Below are 19,030 nucleotides of genomic sequence, written 5' to 3'. Positions count from 1 at the left end.
ATTCTCAGTTTCTTGAAATGAAGATGATATCTGCCAGGCTTTATGATTTGTGTGTGCTCAAGTGACACAGCAGGCCAATCCCGGAACCGCAGATTCAGGCAGAGAGGACATGTTTTGCAGGTAGTTAGAGAGAATACTGTGACATACATGCAGTTTGTTCAGTTTTTTGCACAAACTGACGTCAATTCACTCCTCTTTTAATGAGGCCTTCAGAATATCCTTACAACATTCTTTTCAGTCCACAAGGTTGGGTGTCATTCTTAAGTTACAAAAAGACAATCTATCAAAGCCATTTATTTGGGATAAATATCTTTTGTGTTCAGAAAACTTCATATCCAGTTGTTGTGTTTTTGCATATACTTTCTCAATGACAAATTTCTATGCCTTCATTATGTTCCTAGTCACTGCCTAATTACAGGCACTAACCACATGATGGCACTGCTGTATGCGTCCCTACAAAACTTTTTCCGAAACAATTTTCACTGCTTGGTTGCAGCAATTAAAAATAAATAATAAACACCTTACAATAAGACAATTCAATTTACCCAATCCCTTTGATTTTCCAAACCACAACCTTTCTCACCACCCAGACTTGGATTTGATACTTGTACCATGCTGTTCCTGGATCTATTAAATCTCTGGGATATTTGAGTGCGATCGTTGTTATTATCTCTGTGTCTAATTCAGAATTGTTAGTTAGATATCATGTCCCTACACTACCCAGCAACGCAGCAGGCCAAAATATGCCTTTAATGCCAGTTTGCAGTGACTCCTGGCTTATTTTCTTAGATTAAGAGTATCAACATTAAGGTGGGCACATGGCACAAGAAATCCTGGCTCAAAATGGCACTAAGCAGGAATGCTACATAAAAAATTTGCAATAACTTTACCATTGATGGAACGGGCATATATCAACTTCAAGTACTGGTGAATTGCTACCTTTGACTAAACAAAAATGAAATCTTAGCTTAACTTAGGAACATTGTGTAATTACTAATGAGCCCACAGATGGAAAATATCGTTAGAAGCTGCAAAGACTGATAAAATGACATGCAAAGAGAACAATAATCATGCCCGTAAGCAATCAATATTGAAACAAATTAATCCTACACACTGGAGAAATCTACAGCCAAAGTCTTTACCATCATAATTGGATTTCCCCCACGTACGGGTGCTATAAACTACATGCATGGCATTGAGATTATCATACGGAGCAGATTTATCAACAGAAATGCATCCATTCGGTAAATGTACGAGTCATTCGTGATCACTGCTGCCACATCTTACAGGTCTGTCCTCGGTCGCCTGGAAGATGCTAAGACGGCTATACTATCTTGGGTTCTACTTCATTACAACAGTCATACACCTGACAAAGATGGCTGCTTGGCAGCAAGTTCTAACCTCTACAACCATGGTTATACAACCGACTGAAGCCAAGGGAATGCAAGTACCTGGTGAGGCACTTTTGGTAAGGGTAGATAAAATGTAGACCATTCTTCCACCAAAATCATCATGGAGCAGACAATTGGCCTGTTGAAGATGAATGGCCAATACATGCAGCAGCCATTTTTGAGAGGCGGGGGAGGAAGGGCTTCACAGTATATTCCACTGTGCCACAGCATTTTGTGCAATGTGCTCTGCCCAGCTGGAACAAGCAAAGAGGGCATATGATCAATCCTGAAGAGCTGGGAAAGCAAAAGCAGTCTTCTTAGGGATGATGATGAAGGCATTGAGCAAGCAAAACATCACATTCAGCATGACAGCGTGGTGTGCAATTGGGTGCAACAAGCCATTCTTACAGCTGTAGTTACTTTAACAGTTGGTTAAATAGGTGATGATGTAGAGGCAATACATTTACGATTGTGAGATTCTATTTCCAATGAAGGATCACCTGTTCCACCCATGAACCCTCAGAAGCTTTTCTTTTGTTCTCCTCCCACAACATCTACTGTGAGGGCTATTCTGGTTAACTGACATTTGAACAAGTCAGCGAGAAATTCCAGAAGTCCTGATGTCAGTGTCCAGTTTTTTGTGTATATATCAAACCTACTGCCAATCTCATGTCTAAAACAGACCATAATTGCTGCATCCCTCATTTTCATCTACTGTTTAATAATACAACAGACCTTTCTCTAACACAATAATCCAAGCAGCCTTTTTAAAGTAATCTGCCAAAAGGTTTTTGGAAACATTTAAATTAAATATAAAGTGAGTTTTCTTAAATTTGTGAGCTTAAATTTCAAAGTTTGTAAGCTTCCAAAGTAATGCATATCCTGATACACTCTGTGTTCCTTGGGATAATTCTTTCATAGAATGCCATAAAACAAAATTTCTTCTCCTACTTGCACCTCTACCATGCAATAATTAGCCAAGGGTTCAAGCCAATAACTGCAAACTGCAGTTATTAAACAAGGCTACACAAGAGCAGTGAGAACGGCTATAATCATTTGATATACAGAATAGTATCAGTTAGAAAGCATGTTCATATCATTTTTAAGAACACATATATACCATAATTCTAAAAGATAAGATATGACTGTGTCAGAACAACCTTGGTAGTTTATCATATTTCAGTATTAGACATTGTATACTGTAAGATAATCTGCGAAGTGTAAGCATTGGATAATATTCAACATCAAGTTTCTTGGTCTTCAGCTCAAATCAAATCTAAATTATTGAGGTTCCAAAATCTTTAACAAAAGATATTAGGTATATTGTAACAAATTGCAATTATTTCATAAAATAAAAGTAGAAAATGCTGGAGAAACTCGGCAGATCCTGTTGATTCAAAGACACTCAAAATATTAACTCTGTTTCTGTCTCAAGAGTTGCTGCTGCACATGTTGCATTTCTCCAGTATTTTCTATTTTTATTTCAGATTTCCAGCATCCATAGTATTTTGTTTTTATTTGCTTCCCCATACAGTAACAAGTCCTCAGATGCTTCAACTTCAATAAGAAAAACAGGTGTACACAGATTAAAAACAAACTGCAGATTTTTTTTTTTATTCATTAACAGGATGAGGGTATTGCTGGCTAGACAGCATTTATTGCCCAGAGACAGTTCAGAGTCAACCATATTGCTGTGGGTCTGGAGTCACATGTAGGCCAGACCAGGTAAGGATGGCAGTTTCCTTTCCTAAAGGACATTAGTGAACCAGATGAGATTTTCCTGACAATCGACAATGGATTTATAGTCATCATTAGATTGTTAATCCCAGATATTTATTGAATTCAAATTCCAGCCTGATTCAAACCCAAGTCCCCTGAACGTTATCTGGATTAACAATCCAGCGATAATACCACTTGGCCATCACCTCCCCTGGTGGTAAATACTAGAAATCACCAACAAAATCAGAAATTCCTGGAAAACACTCAGCAGGTCTGGCAGCATCTGTGGAGAGAAAGTAGAGTCAACATTTTGGGGCCAGTGATTCTTCAGAACTCAGATGATCACAGATATATGTAAATGATATGCATGGTTAATTAGATTCCATCAGTGGCAATAGAGATTGAAAACTAAAATGGTATATTTATACAAAAGGAAAATAAACCAACGTGACCTCTGCTATTAACAAAGCAAAATCACTTCGAACAGACTGAAAAAGTTGAATATTAAAATCAGATTTTCATCATTAATAGCAAAAATGTGTTCTCTGCCTCATTGGGACTAAAGCATTAATGAGTTAAATCAAAAACTTAAGAGATACGTCACAAACATTTTTGGAATTATTTTGTGTAGCATTTTTGTGCATTTTAGATAAAGATAAAATTAAGTACCACCATTGTTAAAATTAATATTAATTAATTTTCTATTTCAGGTCAGCCATTTTGAAACTGGTCACAGTCATGAATGTAAGAGTTAGACTTGGTTATACCAAGACAAATTTATGTCTTTACAACTGAGCTATGTTTTACATTGAGTACTTTTAAAAACTATTTATTATTAGCATATGGATAAGAGTAACAATACAATATTTATCAGCTACATGCAGTTATCCTGAGAAAGTAATGGTACACTGCCTTCTTGAAGTCAACCAAACTATGACTATGATCTGAGAATCTACTGCAGAAGGTGTAAAAAATGAATTACTCATTTGGGATTCATGAATAAGCTAGCCCAAGTAGGGTGGCATATTCCCTTTCCTGAATGACATTAGTAAGCCAGTTGTTATTTTTAAAGAACAATGGAGCAGCTTATATGATTATACGTTAATTATAGGATATGAATCATCACATTTATTGAATTAAATTGCACACATCGTCATTGCATTAATTTCTGATTATTTGCCTTTAACTTTACATTCCTTTTTGCTGCATAATAACTAGTGTGCACGGCATGGTGAAGACAATGTGCTGTTATTGAACGTGATACTCTAACTTTTGATGGTGCTGAATTATTTCTTTGGTAGTGGAAGGGGAATGGAATATTGCTCTAAATTGTGATAAGTAACTCATTCAGGATACAGGATTAACAAATGCCTTCAGCATACTTATAGTCAAAGTATTTCAGACATTAGAGCAGACGTTAAAATGAATGGATCATCTTCAAATTTCTAACACAATAAAATGCTGTAAAAGACTGATCAGATCAAGAGCCAGATCAGAACCTGAATAGTGGCTGAAGTTCAGCAAAACTACATTATCAGATAAAAACAGTTTGATTTATCTTAAAATTTGATGTTTTAGCAGTATGAAGAAATGCATAATTAACTTTTGAATGGAAGTTAATTTTACAATGAATGACCTCATCTTCAAGTTGTCATTGGAAAATACACTGATGCATCTAATTTTAACAGTATGTTTCAACTGGGAGGTAAAACTTGGATACATGAAAGATGATGAAACAATAACTGCATTAATGTATGGTTTGGCAAGATCAGAAATACTTTAAGGAAACAAATCTTAAATGTTAACTGTTTCTCTTTTCACAGATGCTACCAGAATTTTGAGTATTTTCATTCTTGTTCTGATTTCTGTGATTGTTTGTTGCATAAACAGCATTTAATCATGATTCATAAATCACCACAATACTTAGCATTTTAAATTTCACTTTTGCATGTATGGAGATATATTTAACAAAAATATAATTTGTTTATATAACACCACTAATATAAAGGCCCAACATTCTAAACTGGATCAAAGTAGCATCTCAAAATAAATCAGGTGAAATAAGGGGATATGACCAAAAGCTTGCGAAAAGAAGGTAGTTTAGAGGGACATTTTTAAATGAGGAAAGAAAAGAGGTGAGAAGTTTAAGGAGGGAACTGTAGAGTTTAGTCAGATGTTGCTTAAATTGGGAGTCAGTGTAGGTAAGCAAATGTAATGATGAAAGATAAGTTGGTTTTTGCATGTGTAGGGACATGTAAGAATTCTAGATGACCTCTGTTTAGATGGGGTAGAATGTGAGAGGTTAGCCAGGAACACATAGTCAAGTTTACAAGTAACAAAAGATCTGGTTGAAGGTTTCAGCAACAGGTGAATATAGGTAGGGGCAGATTTGAGCAATGTTACCCAATTAGAAATAGGTGATTTTAGTGATGGTGCAAATATGATTGCAAGTTCACCCCGGGTCAAATATCACACTGAAGTTATGAGCAGCTCGGTGGTTCAGCCTCAGACAGTTGCAATAGAGAGAATAACAAGGAACAAAGTTTGCAGAGGGAGTATGAAGACAATTAGTTATGTTTTTAAGGCTTAATTGTAGGAAATTTCCGCTCATGCAGCATTAGATGTTGGATAGACAGGCTGACAATATGTGGAGCAGTCATGAGAGGTTGTGATAAGGTTGAGACTAGTGTCACCATCTTACAGGGAAATTAGGTATTTTCCAATGATGTCGCTGAACAGCAGGAAGTAGCTGAAACGAAGGAGTGGTAAGGGTAGATACTTGAGAAACAACAAGAGTTAATGGTGCAAGAGTTTGAACAGAAACCGTGGCAAATGATAGTCTACCTGTGATCAGATTGACAAGAATGGGCACAGACATTGATTCCATAAATGTTTTGAAAAGACTGAAAACTACAGTTCACTCATTAGACAAAGAGCAGGAAAATAACATTGACTGGTGGAGACAGATTCAATTAAGGAAAAGAATGGATGTGAATGAGCTACAGTAGATGTGTGAGGATGGCGCAAGACAAGTGCATGTGACAAGCCATTGCAGCTGCTAGGTGGGATGGGGGTGGAAGTGGTGTAGGAGAAGTTATGTTAGACTAGTTCCAGGCTAATGCTCTGAGCAAATGGATTTCAATCCCACCACTGGATGGCAACATTTGAATTCAATAAAAATCTGGATTGTTGTAAACTGTTGATGTTGTAAAAAAATTTTAAAAAGATCAATGATGTCCTTTTGGTAGGGAAATCTGCCATCCTTACCATGGCCTACATGTGACTCCAGATCCACAGCAATGTGGTAAACTCTTAACTGCCCCCTGGAAAATTAGGGATGGGTAATAAATGCTGGCCTAGACTATGACACTGAGATACTATTAAAAAAAGTTAAAAAATCTCCTGGTAAGGCTGGGTGCAAGCATCAGGAGAAAGAGAAAGTTGCTCCCTGAAAGAATTACTAAAATAAAATATGCTGAATGGTCTGTTTTTGTGTTGAACTATTATTTTATGATTCTATCTTTAGATATGCTAAGTCAGCAAAGTTCATTTTATATCTTAAGTGAATATGTTCCTCCTTCTGATTATGAAATGGATGTAAATCTTTAAAAATCCATCTTTGATAATATATTTACTAGACCTAGTCCTTCTTCTTAGCGAGGGAGATACACACAGTTTACAGGTTAAGTAATAGGGCACAAAGTTGGCAATGGAGTATAATGTGGGAAAATATGAAGCTGTTCATTTTGGAAGGAAGAACAAAAGCACAGAGTATTATTTAAATAGATGAAAGCTGCAAAAATTAACAACACAAAGGGTTTTTTAGGTAAATATGCATGACAGGTGAGTGTGACAAACCATGACAGCTAGTAGGTGGGAAAGGGGAGGAAGTGATGTCATCAAAATGACAATAGAAAGCTAGTACACAGGTGAAGCAGGTAAACAGAAAGGCTAATAGAAAGCCTTTATATCAAGGATTGGAGTATAAGAGTAGAGAAGTCTTTGCAACTGAACAGGGTGCTGGTGAGACCACATCTGAGTACCATAAGCAGTTTTGATCCCCTTATTTAAGGAAAGATATCATGTTATTGTTGCAGTTCAGAACAAGTTCACTAGAATGGTCCCGAGTATGGGGGGATTCTGACAGAATGAGGACAGCATGATATTTGAAGTTAAAATCAGGACAAATTCAGTCTATTTGCTGGAAATGTAAATTTTTAAAAAGCAAATTACATCAATTCAGAAAATAATGAACAAAAAAATATTTTTTTCTCCCGAACTAACAATGTCATTCCTCGCAGCAAGCAGTTTTCAAGTAAAGACTTAACACATTGCTCTATTGCAGTTACTTGTGCAGCACCCAAGAATCTTGAGAATGGCAGAGTAACATCATTCCCTTATAATTGTCACTTTATATGGAAATATATAAGGTAAGCATCTAAGACAGGAAATTTGGTATGTCCTTAAGGACCCTCATCAACTTTTACACATGCAATATAGAAAGCATTCTATCCAGGTGCATAGCGGCCTGGTACGGCAACTGCTCTGGCCAGGACTGTAAGAAACTACAAAAGGTTGTGTGCACAGCCCAGATCATCACAGAAGCCAACCTCCCATCCGTGGACTCCATTTACACATCTTGTTGCCACGGTAAAGCTGCCAACATCATCAAAGACCCATCCCACCCTGGTAATGCTCGCCTACGACAGCTACAAGTTCACTGACGACACCACCCTAGTGGGGCAGATATCTAACAGCGATGAGTCAAAATACAAAAGAGAGATAGAGGGCTTGGTGATGTGGTGCAATGAAAACAACCTCTCTCTCAATTTTGGAAAAACTAAAGAACTGATCATTGACTTCAGAAAGAAACGAGGAGAACACGCCCCCATCTACATCAATGGAACTGAGGTTGAGACAGTGGAGAGTGTCAAGTTCCTCAGAGTGACAATAACCAACAAACCTGTCCGGGATTGCCTACGTAAATGCAACAGTCAAGAAGGCACAATAATGCCTCTTCTTCCTCAGGCAGCTCAGAGAATTTGGCATGTCCCTAAGGACCCTCCCCAACTTCTACAGATGCACGATTGAAAGCATTCTGTCCGGTGCATGACAGCCTAGTATGGCAACTGCTTTGCCCAGGATTGTAAGAAACTACAGATGGTGGTGTGCCCAGCCCAGACCATTTACATTGTTCGTTGCTGCGGAAGGGCTGCACCCTGGTAATGATCTCCTATAACTTCTTCCATCAGGCAGAAAATGAGGAAGCCTGAACATGTGCAAGAGCAGGTTCAGGAACAGCTTCTTCCCGGCCGTTATTAAACTGATGAATGGACTCTCTAGCCTCAAGTAGTGATTGATCATGCCATTGTTGATCTGGACTAGCACACGCCCCGTGCAATGTAACCTGTACTTCTGTCTAAGTTGTTCTGATCTGTACATCCTTGCTTACTATGATCTGAATGTACTGCTTGTAAACAAAGCTTTTCATTGTATTTCAGTATGCGTGACAATAAATCAATCAATCAATCAGTCAGCCAACATGAGAAGGCCTGTTTATTCTGTTTTCTGCCTGTCAGTCAAATCATGACCCATGTCAATACTTTACCTCATATGCCAAGAATGTTAATTTTGCTAGCTCCTATACCTCAATGGAATTTTGGAGATTATGACCAATGCATCAAAAATCTCTAATTTCACCTCTGTCAACACTCTGGGCCTTAGATTTTTCTTTGTTCATTAACAGGATGAGGGGCATCACTGGCCAGGCAGCAATTATTGGGGCAGTTCAGAGTCAACCACATTGCTGTGGGTCTGGAGTCACATGAAGACCAGACCAGGTAAGGATGACAGTTTCCTTCCCTAAAGCGCATTAGTGAACCAGATGAGTTTTTCCTGACAATCAACAATGGATTCATGGTCATCATTAGACTCTTAATCCCAGATATTTATTGAATTCACATTCCACCATCTGCCATGGCAGGATTTGAACCCGGGTCCCCAGAAAGTTATCTGGGTCTCTGGAGTAACAGTCCAGCGAAAATACCACTAGGGCATCGCCTCCCCAATAGGCCATTGCCTCGCCAGTGATCAATTCCTGGGGATTTATTAACTTTCATCCCCAATAATTTCTCCAAAAAGCTTCTTACTAACCCTAATTTCCTTTACCTCCTCATTATCCATCATCACTTGGACTAAATTCTAAGAGATTTCTTTTTTTCTTCCTCAATGGGAATAAATAAAAGTAATCATTTCACTCCTTGGCACTTTTCTGTTCCCCATTATAAATTCTCCTGACTCCATTTTCAATGAACCCACATTGATCTCGGCCAAACATTTCTTTTTTATATGTCTGTGGTAGCGTTAACAGTCCAATTTGCTGGATTGCATTTGTAATCTATTCTCCCTTTCCATGTCAGCTTTCTTGGTCCTCCTTTACTGTGTGCCAAAAGAAAATTTCAGTCTTCAGATATATTACTACTTCTAGCCATTTTAATTTTTAATCATGTAGGATCCTTAAATTCCTTTATAATCTGCAGATGATCACCTCTTTTTGAGTTTTTATTTGAAATAGAATGTTTTTTTGCAATCACTGTCATTTTTCTTTTTGCCTTCCGCAATGTTCTACCTAAGCTCCTGTACCTCAACTGAAATAGCTTCTACATGCAGATGAGAGTACTCTAATTTTGCATTGTGGTAGTTGATTGTTCCAATCCTAGCTCTAAAGAATGAACTTGCTACTTGAAATGATTTGTCTCCTGACCCTTCTGTTGCAATTTATTTTCCAAATTCCTTCTCTACCTTTGACTTCGCTGACTGTCAAATGTCAAGGTAACAAAATCACTATTTCTTTCCTTTCTTTCCCTTTTGCCCCCTTATATCATTATACCTTATACTCGTCTTATACAAGTCCATGATGAATCCCAGTTTTCCTTAGTTATTTTATGCTACTGGGCACCTTTCTATTTCAATCTGCCAAGAATTTGCTAAGTGTTCTGTCCAGTTCACAACCTAAATTTATATCTGCCATGATCGATGTGCTGTCAATACTCTAATGGCATGTCCCCCAAAAAAATGGTCATTCCCATTTTACCCGACCAGATGTATCTGTAGGAAATGGTGTTCCTCATTTTTTCTTACAGGGCTGGGAAACGGTCCCTCCCATCTTATCCTGTCTCTCTACACTGTCTAGGAAATAATCAGAAGTAAGAGTGACCAGTCTGTAATTCCCAGGATTATCCCTATTCCCTTTCTTGCACAAGGGAATGATATTTGCCACCCTCCAACCATCTGGTACTACTCCAGTGGACAGTGAGGACTCAAAGATCATTGCCAAAGAGGCAGTAATCTCCTCCCTCACTTCCTGTAGTAACCTTGGGTACATCCTGTCTGGCCCAGGGGCTTACCTATCCTCATGTTTTTCAAAATTTCTAGCATATCCTCCTTCCTAACATCAACCTGTTCAAGCATATCTGCCTGTTTCGTGCTGTCCTCACAAACGTCAAGGTCCCTCTCACTGATGAATACTGAAGCAAAGTATTCATTAAGGACCTCCCCTACCTCCACTGACTCTGTGCACAAGTTCCTTCCACTATTCCTGATCAGTCCTACCCTCACTCTGGCCATCCTCATAAAAGCATAGAATTCCTTGGGGTTTTCCTTGATCCTACCCGCCAAGGCTTTCTCATACTCCCTTCTAGCTCTCCTAAGTCCATTCTTCAGTTCCTTCCTGGCTACCTTGTAGACTTCTAGAGCCCTGTCCGATCCTTGCTTCCTCAACCTTAAGTAAGTTTCCTTCTTCCTCTTGACTAGGTGTTCCATATGTCTTGTCATCCAAGGTTCCTTCACCTTACCATCCTTTCCTTGCCTCAGTGGGACAAACCTATCCAGTACCTGTAGTAACTGCTCTTAAGCAACCTCCACATTTCTGTCAAGCATTTCCCTGAGAACATCTGATCCCAATTTATGCTCTGCAGTTCTTGCCTAATAGCATTGTAATTCCCCCTCCCCAATTAAATACTTTCCCCTACCATCTGCTCCTATCCCTCTCCCTTCTTCTTAAACTTTTAACCTGTGTTAGTGTATGTGTTTAATGTCACATCTGATTGGGGTTCTTGCTACTAAATAATCAAATTTCTCTTATTTTCATTCAAGAAACCTTGTAATTGGCCCCTTAACTTGGGCAAAGGCTATATTTTAATTGCAGTGTGATATAGTTACATGTTTTAAAAAAAAATTACTGTGGGGTGTTAAAAAGGGGCATGATCAAAATGTTTGCAGATGGCACAACAAAATTGGTCATGTGGTTGATCATGAGGCACATAGGTTTTGACTACAGGGTTATATCAACTCCCTGGGTGACATGTCCATACTGGGCCTCCTCCAGTGCCACAATGATGCCACACATAAACTGGAGGAGCAACACCTCATATTCTGCCTCGAGAGCCTACAGCCCAATGGCCTTAACATAAAATTCACCAGTTTTAAAATCTCCCCATCCCCGGCCTCATCCCATGTCCAAACCTCCCTCTCATCCCCACCTCCTTGACCTGACACAACCTGTCCATCTTCTCCCCCACCAATCCGCCCTACCCTTCTCGCCAACCAATCCCCACCACTCCCTACCTACATCCACCTATCACCACCCCACCTACCTTTCACCAGCCCCACACCTCCTTCTATTTATTTCCTAGCTCCCTTCCCCTCCCCATTTCCAAACAAACTCTAATGCTGTTTAACTCAAGAATGCCTGCCTGGCTTAATTCTTAGACATTACTTACAGCCCACTATTTACAATTGCAATCTGTTTCCCTCAAATCAGGAGGGGGAAAAGAGTAAAATAATTTAATCCTCATTACCTGGTTGGCAGCTAGTCATTTTACATTCAGAAGGTACTTAAATGAAGTATGCAGGAACTTGACAATGTGAGAACGCGTTCGGCAATAGATGCTTTATCCATTCAAACGCTCAGAGAAGACATTCCCAACGACGACAACACCTGGAGCAAGTGAAGTTGGTGATTGAATGTAATTGTGAGACGTAGAGGAGAGGATTTAGTCCGGTTGCAAATCCCACCTCTCCTGGAGATGTGTTCATTTACAAAGCAAACGTAATCATTTTAATTTCTTACAATTCTCCAATGGAAAAACATGCACAATATATTTGAGAGCTGGTGAAATTCTGACCTTACCTGGATTATCACTGGAGCTTACAGTCACAAAAACTGCGACAATTAGGGTAACTTCCTGCCACATTTTCGTTCTGATGAACTTGGAGTCAGTGCCGTGTCTTCAGAATCCGCTGCCTGTAACAATAAACCGCTGGAACAATGTCTGTTTCTCCTTTCTGGCTGTAACACTAATGTCAGAATTCTCCCTATATCCGATGCGTCGTTTCATTCAGTAATTCCTACGACGATCTTTTTGCGTGTATGGTTGCTCGTATCTGGATGTTACAACAATTCTTGGTGGCCGGCGAGCTGATTGCCGTTAGCAGATACTGTCATTATTTTCTCAGCCCTGAAAACTCAACTGGTTCCCACCCAATACGCGCTGTCAAAAGTCAAAATTATAACATGTTTATCGTGCACACCAGGGCTCAGTGGTTCCTGGAAGCAGAGATAAATACAGAAATGTCACACTTGTAAATAATTTGCCCTTGTTAAGTCGGCTGTTGAAGCCAAGCCTTTACTTCACATGTCAGTTTTATTTTGACTTTTCACTCTCGACAAAATCAGGATCATGTGGAATGCAATATCATAGTGCAAGACCAACAGCCCTGTAATATTCCTTATACACTACCTTCAGATCTGTCACATTACAGACCTGTAGATGTGTGACACCGCTCTATACCATCTACAGTTCTGTCATATTACAATGCCTACTGTTCTGTAATACTACAACCACCATAACTATACACTACCTACAGACCCATAATTCTACTACAGTTATGAATTACAAAAATTAGCTTTATTGTCATATGTACTCACATCAGTACAGTGAAAAGTTTACAAGTTGCCACTTACGCCTATCTTACGTACTAAGGTACCTAGGTACAGATTCTTAAGTACAAATTCTTAAGGAAAAAGAAATAGAAAAATAAAAAAAATGAAAAAGTCCAGCAATAAATTAGAAAAATAGAGAAATAAGAGTTTCACAACAACAGTCCCAACAACCCAGATCGTGCCAGGTTTCACCTCAAGGCCGGCAGTTGAGCCCACATTGAAACTGGGAGTTTGAGTCCACACTGGGGCCGGGAGTCTGAGTTGGCTTTCATCCTGGACATTGTCAAGGCCACCCAAGAATGGGAGGTAAAAAGAAAAAAAATGCAAAAAGAGCAAGAGAAGAAAAAATGAAATGGATGGAACGGATGAGCTCCAGCTCAGGAGTCCAACACTCCGTCAGCCAGATTTCATTCTGGGATCTTACTTATCCAACGTGAACTTCAGTTTGAATCATAACTTTTTCCTGAAGCTTTGCTAGTGCAAATGCTACTGGCCATTTATCAATCTATGCCGGAAAATTCCTCAAAGACTTGCTGTATTGCAGGCACAGGCTGTTTCATTATCTGAAGAGTGGTAAATTGAACTGAACATTTTGCAATCATCATTAATTTTTTCGTATCTGCTGCTGATGGGGCCGTCATTAATGAAGTAGCTGAAGGTGGTTTTACTACTAGGTCCTAAGGAGCTCTTGTAGAAATAACCTGGGCTAAAATGCAACAACCACAACATTATGCTAGGTATAATTCTGTCAAACGATGCTTTCGTGTTGATGGCACTCAGTCTCAACTCGTCTCTGGAATTCAACATATTTGTCCATGTTTGGTTGTAATGTTCGGAACAGAGTGGTGCTTTCAAAATCAAACTGAGAATCAGTAAGCAGGCATACCAATTCCTCTCTGTCCATGCACTACCTCACATTCCCACTCGTCCATCTGCTACTTATACTGCAGTGACGTACTTCTTCCTTCTAGTTCTGTTAACAAATCCTCTCCATTCATTCAAAACATCTCATTACCCCTAATAAGTCTTTACTTCCCATCCTTACAGGAGAAACCACAGGAGAATACTTGGCAGAATGTTTATAGTGGAGTTCCACAAGCGTCAGTCTTATGCTTTTCATAATACAAATTATTAATATAGATGTTAGAGTACGAGGCACAATTTCAAAATATATGGATGACTTGAAACTTGAAAGTATTGTGAACCATGAGGAGGATAATGTAGAAGTTCATAAGGATATACGAAAGTTGGTAAAATAGGTCAGCAGGCAATAGTTGAAATTTAATAGAGAGAAATGTGTAGTGATTTATTTTATTAGGAAGAATGTAGAGATAACATAACTGGCACAAGTCTGGAGGGGTGCAGAGCTGGTGAACATTTGTGTTAATGGATGCAAATATCTAAGATGACTGGAAAAGTTAACAGTGTTTAATAAAGCATAATGTATGAACATATGAATTAGAAGCAGAAATTGGCATTTCAGTCTCTCAAACATGCTCCACCGTTTAATAAAACTTATGGCTGATCTGATGGTATTCTCAAATCCATATACCCAACTATCTTTGATGACATCTAAAACCCCTTAGCTTAAAAAGAATCTATCTGCCTCTGCCACTAAAAATATTCAAAGACTCTGCTTCCGTCACCTCTTCAGGAAGGTAATTCCAAAGACCATGACCTGCTGAGAGAAAAAATCTAAATCCACTTATTCTCTATGATTCACCTAATCTGTAACAGTGACTGCTAGTTCTGGATTCGCCCATAAAAGGAAACATCCTCTCATTGTCAAGAACTCTCAGGATTGTATATGCTATAATCAAATCACCTCTTAATCTTGTAATTTCAAAAAATGCAAACCTACCCTGTCCAAAATTCTTCCTAAAACAATCCACCCCCTCATTACAGATATTCACCTCATAAACCTTCTCTGAAATGCATCCAACACATTTATATATTTTTTAAATAATGTGAGCAATACAGTGTACAGTACTCCAGATAGAACCTCACCAGTGTCTTGTATACCTGAAGCATATCCCCCACACTTTTATATTGTACTTCCTCATGATAACTGATAACATTCTGTTAGCTTTTCTAATTACATGCTGTACCTGCATATTAACATTTTGAGATTCACACACAAGGACACAAGATCCTTTTGCATTTCAAAGCTCTGCAAAATCTCACAATTTCCATTTTTTTAAATTCTCCCTGTCAAAATAGACAATTTCACATTTTCCCACATTATATTCCATTTGCTCCCTCTTTCCCCACTCACTTAACCTATTGATATCTTTTTGTTCTCTCCTTATGTTCTCCTCACAACTTAATTTCCTTTCCGTCTTTGTGTCCTCAGAATATTTGGCAACCATACTTTCCGTTCCTTAATCTAAATTTGTTTATATAAAATATAAACGATGGATGTCCCAGCTGATCCTCTTGGCACACCAGTCATTTACATCAAGCCAACGTGAAAAAAAAAACCCATATGCTTCCTCTCTACTTTTTATTGGACAGCCAATCTTCTGTCCCTGGCACTGAATTAACCTCCTACATGATTAATTTTTATTTTCTGCAATAACCTTTGATATAGCATCTTATTACACATCTTTTTAAATCTAAGTACCATGTGTCCACTGTTTCCTTTTACCCACAACAAGCGTCACCTCCTCAGACATGATTTGCCTTTCTCAAAAACATATGACTCAATCTTACACTAGAGGAAAAGAAGAAAATTTACTCAAAATGCTGAGAACTTTGCAGTGTGGAGTTAATGTTATAAAGTGACTAAGCATCAACTAATTGTATTTTAATTTTGATTTCTACTTCCATTGACATCACATACATTAAGTTAAGTTTTAATTAATTATTTTAATCTTATTACCTTAAACCTGTCCTGCCATAATCTCTTTAATAACAGTTTCTAAGATTCTCCCTAGGACAGATGTTAATCTAACTGTCCTGTGTTTTCTGCTTTATGTCTCCCTCCTTCTAAGAATAAAGGAGTTGTATTGTCTATCTTCAAACGTAAAGGGACTATGCCCAAATAAAGGAAGTTTTGGAAAATTAAAACCAGTGCAACAACTATTTCATGAACCCCTTCTTTTGGAACCGGTAACAAGTCCATCAGGACCTGGGCACTCATCAACCCATAGGTCCAAAGATTGACTCAATACCATTTCTCTGGTGATTCTGATTTTCTTGAGTTCTTCCCTTCTTCACTTTCCTGATTTATTGCTGCTTCTGGGATTTACTTTTATCCTCTTTGTGAAGACTGGAGCAAAAGACCTGTTCAATTCATCTACCATTTCAAATAATTAGGTGAACTGTTCTGCTGTACATTTCATATAATTAATTTGTTCCTTAACAGTGAGAATTAATCATTATCCTGAATAGCAATAAGTTTCTTTTTATTGTAAGCATAGGTATATTCCTGATATTGTTTGTCTTCCTAACAACAAATTGTTAGCTCTTTTTTTTTAAACAAGAGATACCAAGAAATGTGAGGAAGAGAAATATTTTTACATACTTATTGCCCATGAAAGTGGTGAAACAATCAATGACTTCTAAAGGAAACTGGCTAGGTACATTAAGGAAATAAACGAACAGTGTTACAAGGCTCAAGAGAGGAAATAGAGCTGACCAGATTGCTCCGCAACATGTCACCATGGACTCAATGTGCTGAATACCCTACTTTTGTGCTATAATTGGCAATGATTCTTAATATATACAGTCTAGCTGTTAATGTAATGCAACTGGTTTATTCTCATTGCTCAAGAGAATAGTCTTTTTAACTATTGTATTGCAACAGTTAGGTTTGGAGTATTGTAGTTACAATTCTAAAATGTGGAACCAAAGGAAGACCTTCCTTAATCTGAAACTGTTTGTTCAACAACAGGGCGGCGATTACTAGCACACACCAGCAAGTTGAACCATTGTTTAATAAATTATCTAACGTTACTCCTTCAACTTGTTACCAAGTTGACAAAGATTTGAGAGCAACTCATAGTCCTATTGTTAGCAGTCTCACAAGAAAATGGGGCAGCACCTCCACCTCCTCTAGTGACTGAGGCCAAGCGCTACATGCAAAATAGTGTAGATACTGGAATCTGTACTGAAAGCAAAAAGTACTGGAGATCACAGCAGTTCAGGCAGCATCTATAGAAAGAAAGCAAGCTAACGTTTCAATTTCAGATGACTCGTCATCAGAGCTGATGTGAAGTGTGGAAGGCAGCATTTAGGCCAAACAGCTCTTCTGTTCCACAGTTCAAGGTTTAGGAATAGAGGGACCTGGTGCATTTAACAAAGTCTTTGTTCCTGTTAGATTGCCATGGGAATTTTGGTCTTTGGTTGGGGGTAGGCAAACATTTCTATTTGGATCTTGAGTTGATATGAACTTTAACCTCTATCTTGTTCCTCAATAGCTACTGATCTAAGCCTATAAAATGTATTTTGCAATACTGTTCAGTGAAGGATAAGTGTTTTTGTTTGGAAATTTATTTAATTTTTCTCTGTATTTAGTTTTTTTTATCTAATGCATTGATTTGAATCTTAATTTTGAGCACAGCATTTTCTGCCTAGTTGTATTGCTTGAACCTTATTTTTGTTACAAAGGGGGGGAAGGCCAAACCCCTCTGATAATTAAACCAAAACACAAATCCCAATCTGTATTGACAGGATTCGAGATTCCCATCTAAGAATTACCCCTGAAACACCCAGAGAAACTTGCCTTGTCCCTCGTAATCTGTTAGAAAGAAAGAAAATCCCTGATCTCCACTTTACAAGTAACAAGTAACGATTTATTTATTTAACCCTAACAATAAACAAATTAACAGAATTAGTAACAAACTGAACAATTCCCCCCTAAGCACTAACTATTCCCTAACTGAACTAAATTCTATTGGAATGTTATTTAAATAAATACAAGTCCCACTTATATAAACCCAATAAATAAGACAACTATAAATTAAAACTTAATCTCTCCAACTTCACACAGAATGTGTCTTCTGGAACACTGTCTTCTGTTGATCTCACACCACTAATGCCTTTCTTCTGCTGATTCTGCTGTCAGGGGTATTTTCTCTGTAATTTCTTCTGTGAGGACTTGAGCTAGAATTGCTGTGGTACCTTTGATGGTGTTTTTTAAGAGAGCTTAATGATTTTGTGTGAGAGCTTTTCCCAATTGGGCAAACTCATAGGCACAGGACTGAATATCAATCAAGAAGTCTGACATGCAATGGGAGTTGGAATGTACCATGTGAAAACTTTTTTTCTTTTGGATGATATCATTAAGGGGCAGTATCCAAATGAGAGTTAGGGAGTCAAGAATGAATTCTTGAAGAACACCTGGGCAGCAGTGCATGAGTTGCAAAAAAAGCTGTTGTAAATGCCACTCCAGCTATGATTATTATAGATAAGAATGGAACTAGGCAAGTGCAGTCCCAGCTAAATTACAGTGGAGAGGAATTGAATGAAGCAGGATAGCTTTAAGATTAAGGAATTAGAAACACTTGAATTTTAAACTCTCCAATGTAGAAAAAGAATATTAAAGATTACCTCAAATTAATGAATTATTTGTGAGGTATTATACTGTACAAATAAAATCAGTTATCATTTCAAGCCTGCAAAATAAGAAGTCATAAATTGTAGTTAGTCTAAATAATCAATTGTGAAAAATGCTTTTCCTTAGAAAATGATCACTGTTTGGAATAACCTGTTGGATGAAGTTGTGGAGTTGAACAATAAGATGGTTAGAATACTGCATCGTATTTTGCATTTTATTGAATTTAGAAGTTTCTTGGTATATTGCACTGCATTCTTCAAAACTAGATTCATGTGGTCGTTAGAGTGAACCCAGTTTCTAGTTTTTGCAAATGAGCTTCTGAAAGAGGTGTAGCACAATACAATATAAGCAATCTAC

At 38.1% G+C, this 19,030-nt stretch overlaps 1 long non-coding RNA gene across 1 annotated transcript; it reads right to left on the bottom strand.

Moving 5' to 3' along the window:
• Positions 1 to 367: 367 nt before the first annotated feature.
• Positions 368 to 12,735, bottom strand: LOC125486059. Its single transcript, XR_007264735.1, has 3 exons — positions 12,301 to 12,735; positions 11,969 to 12,108; positions 368 to 3,393 (listed from the first exon to the last, which is right to left on the bottom strand). It is a non-coding gene; the product is annotated as an uncharacterized LOC125486059 (long non-coding RNA).
• Between the last annotated feature and the right edge of the window lie 6,295 nt (positions 12,736 to 19,030).

This window comes from Rhincodon typus, chromosome 25 (genome assembly GCF_021869965.1).
Source record: "Rhincodon typus isolate 14 chromosome 25, sRhiTyp1.1, whole genome shotgun sequence".
In the NCBI taxonomy this organism is placed as follows: Eukaryota; Metazoa; Chordata; class Chondrichthyes; order Orectolobiformes; family Rhincodontidae; genus Rhincodon; species Rhincodon typus.
The sequence above is the reverse complement of the archived record's forward strand: the minus strand, read 5'-3'. Positions and strand labels throughout refer to the sequence as shown.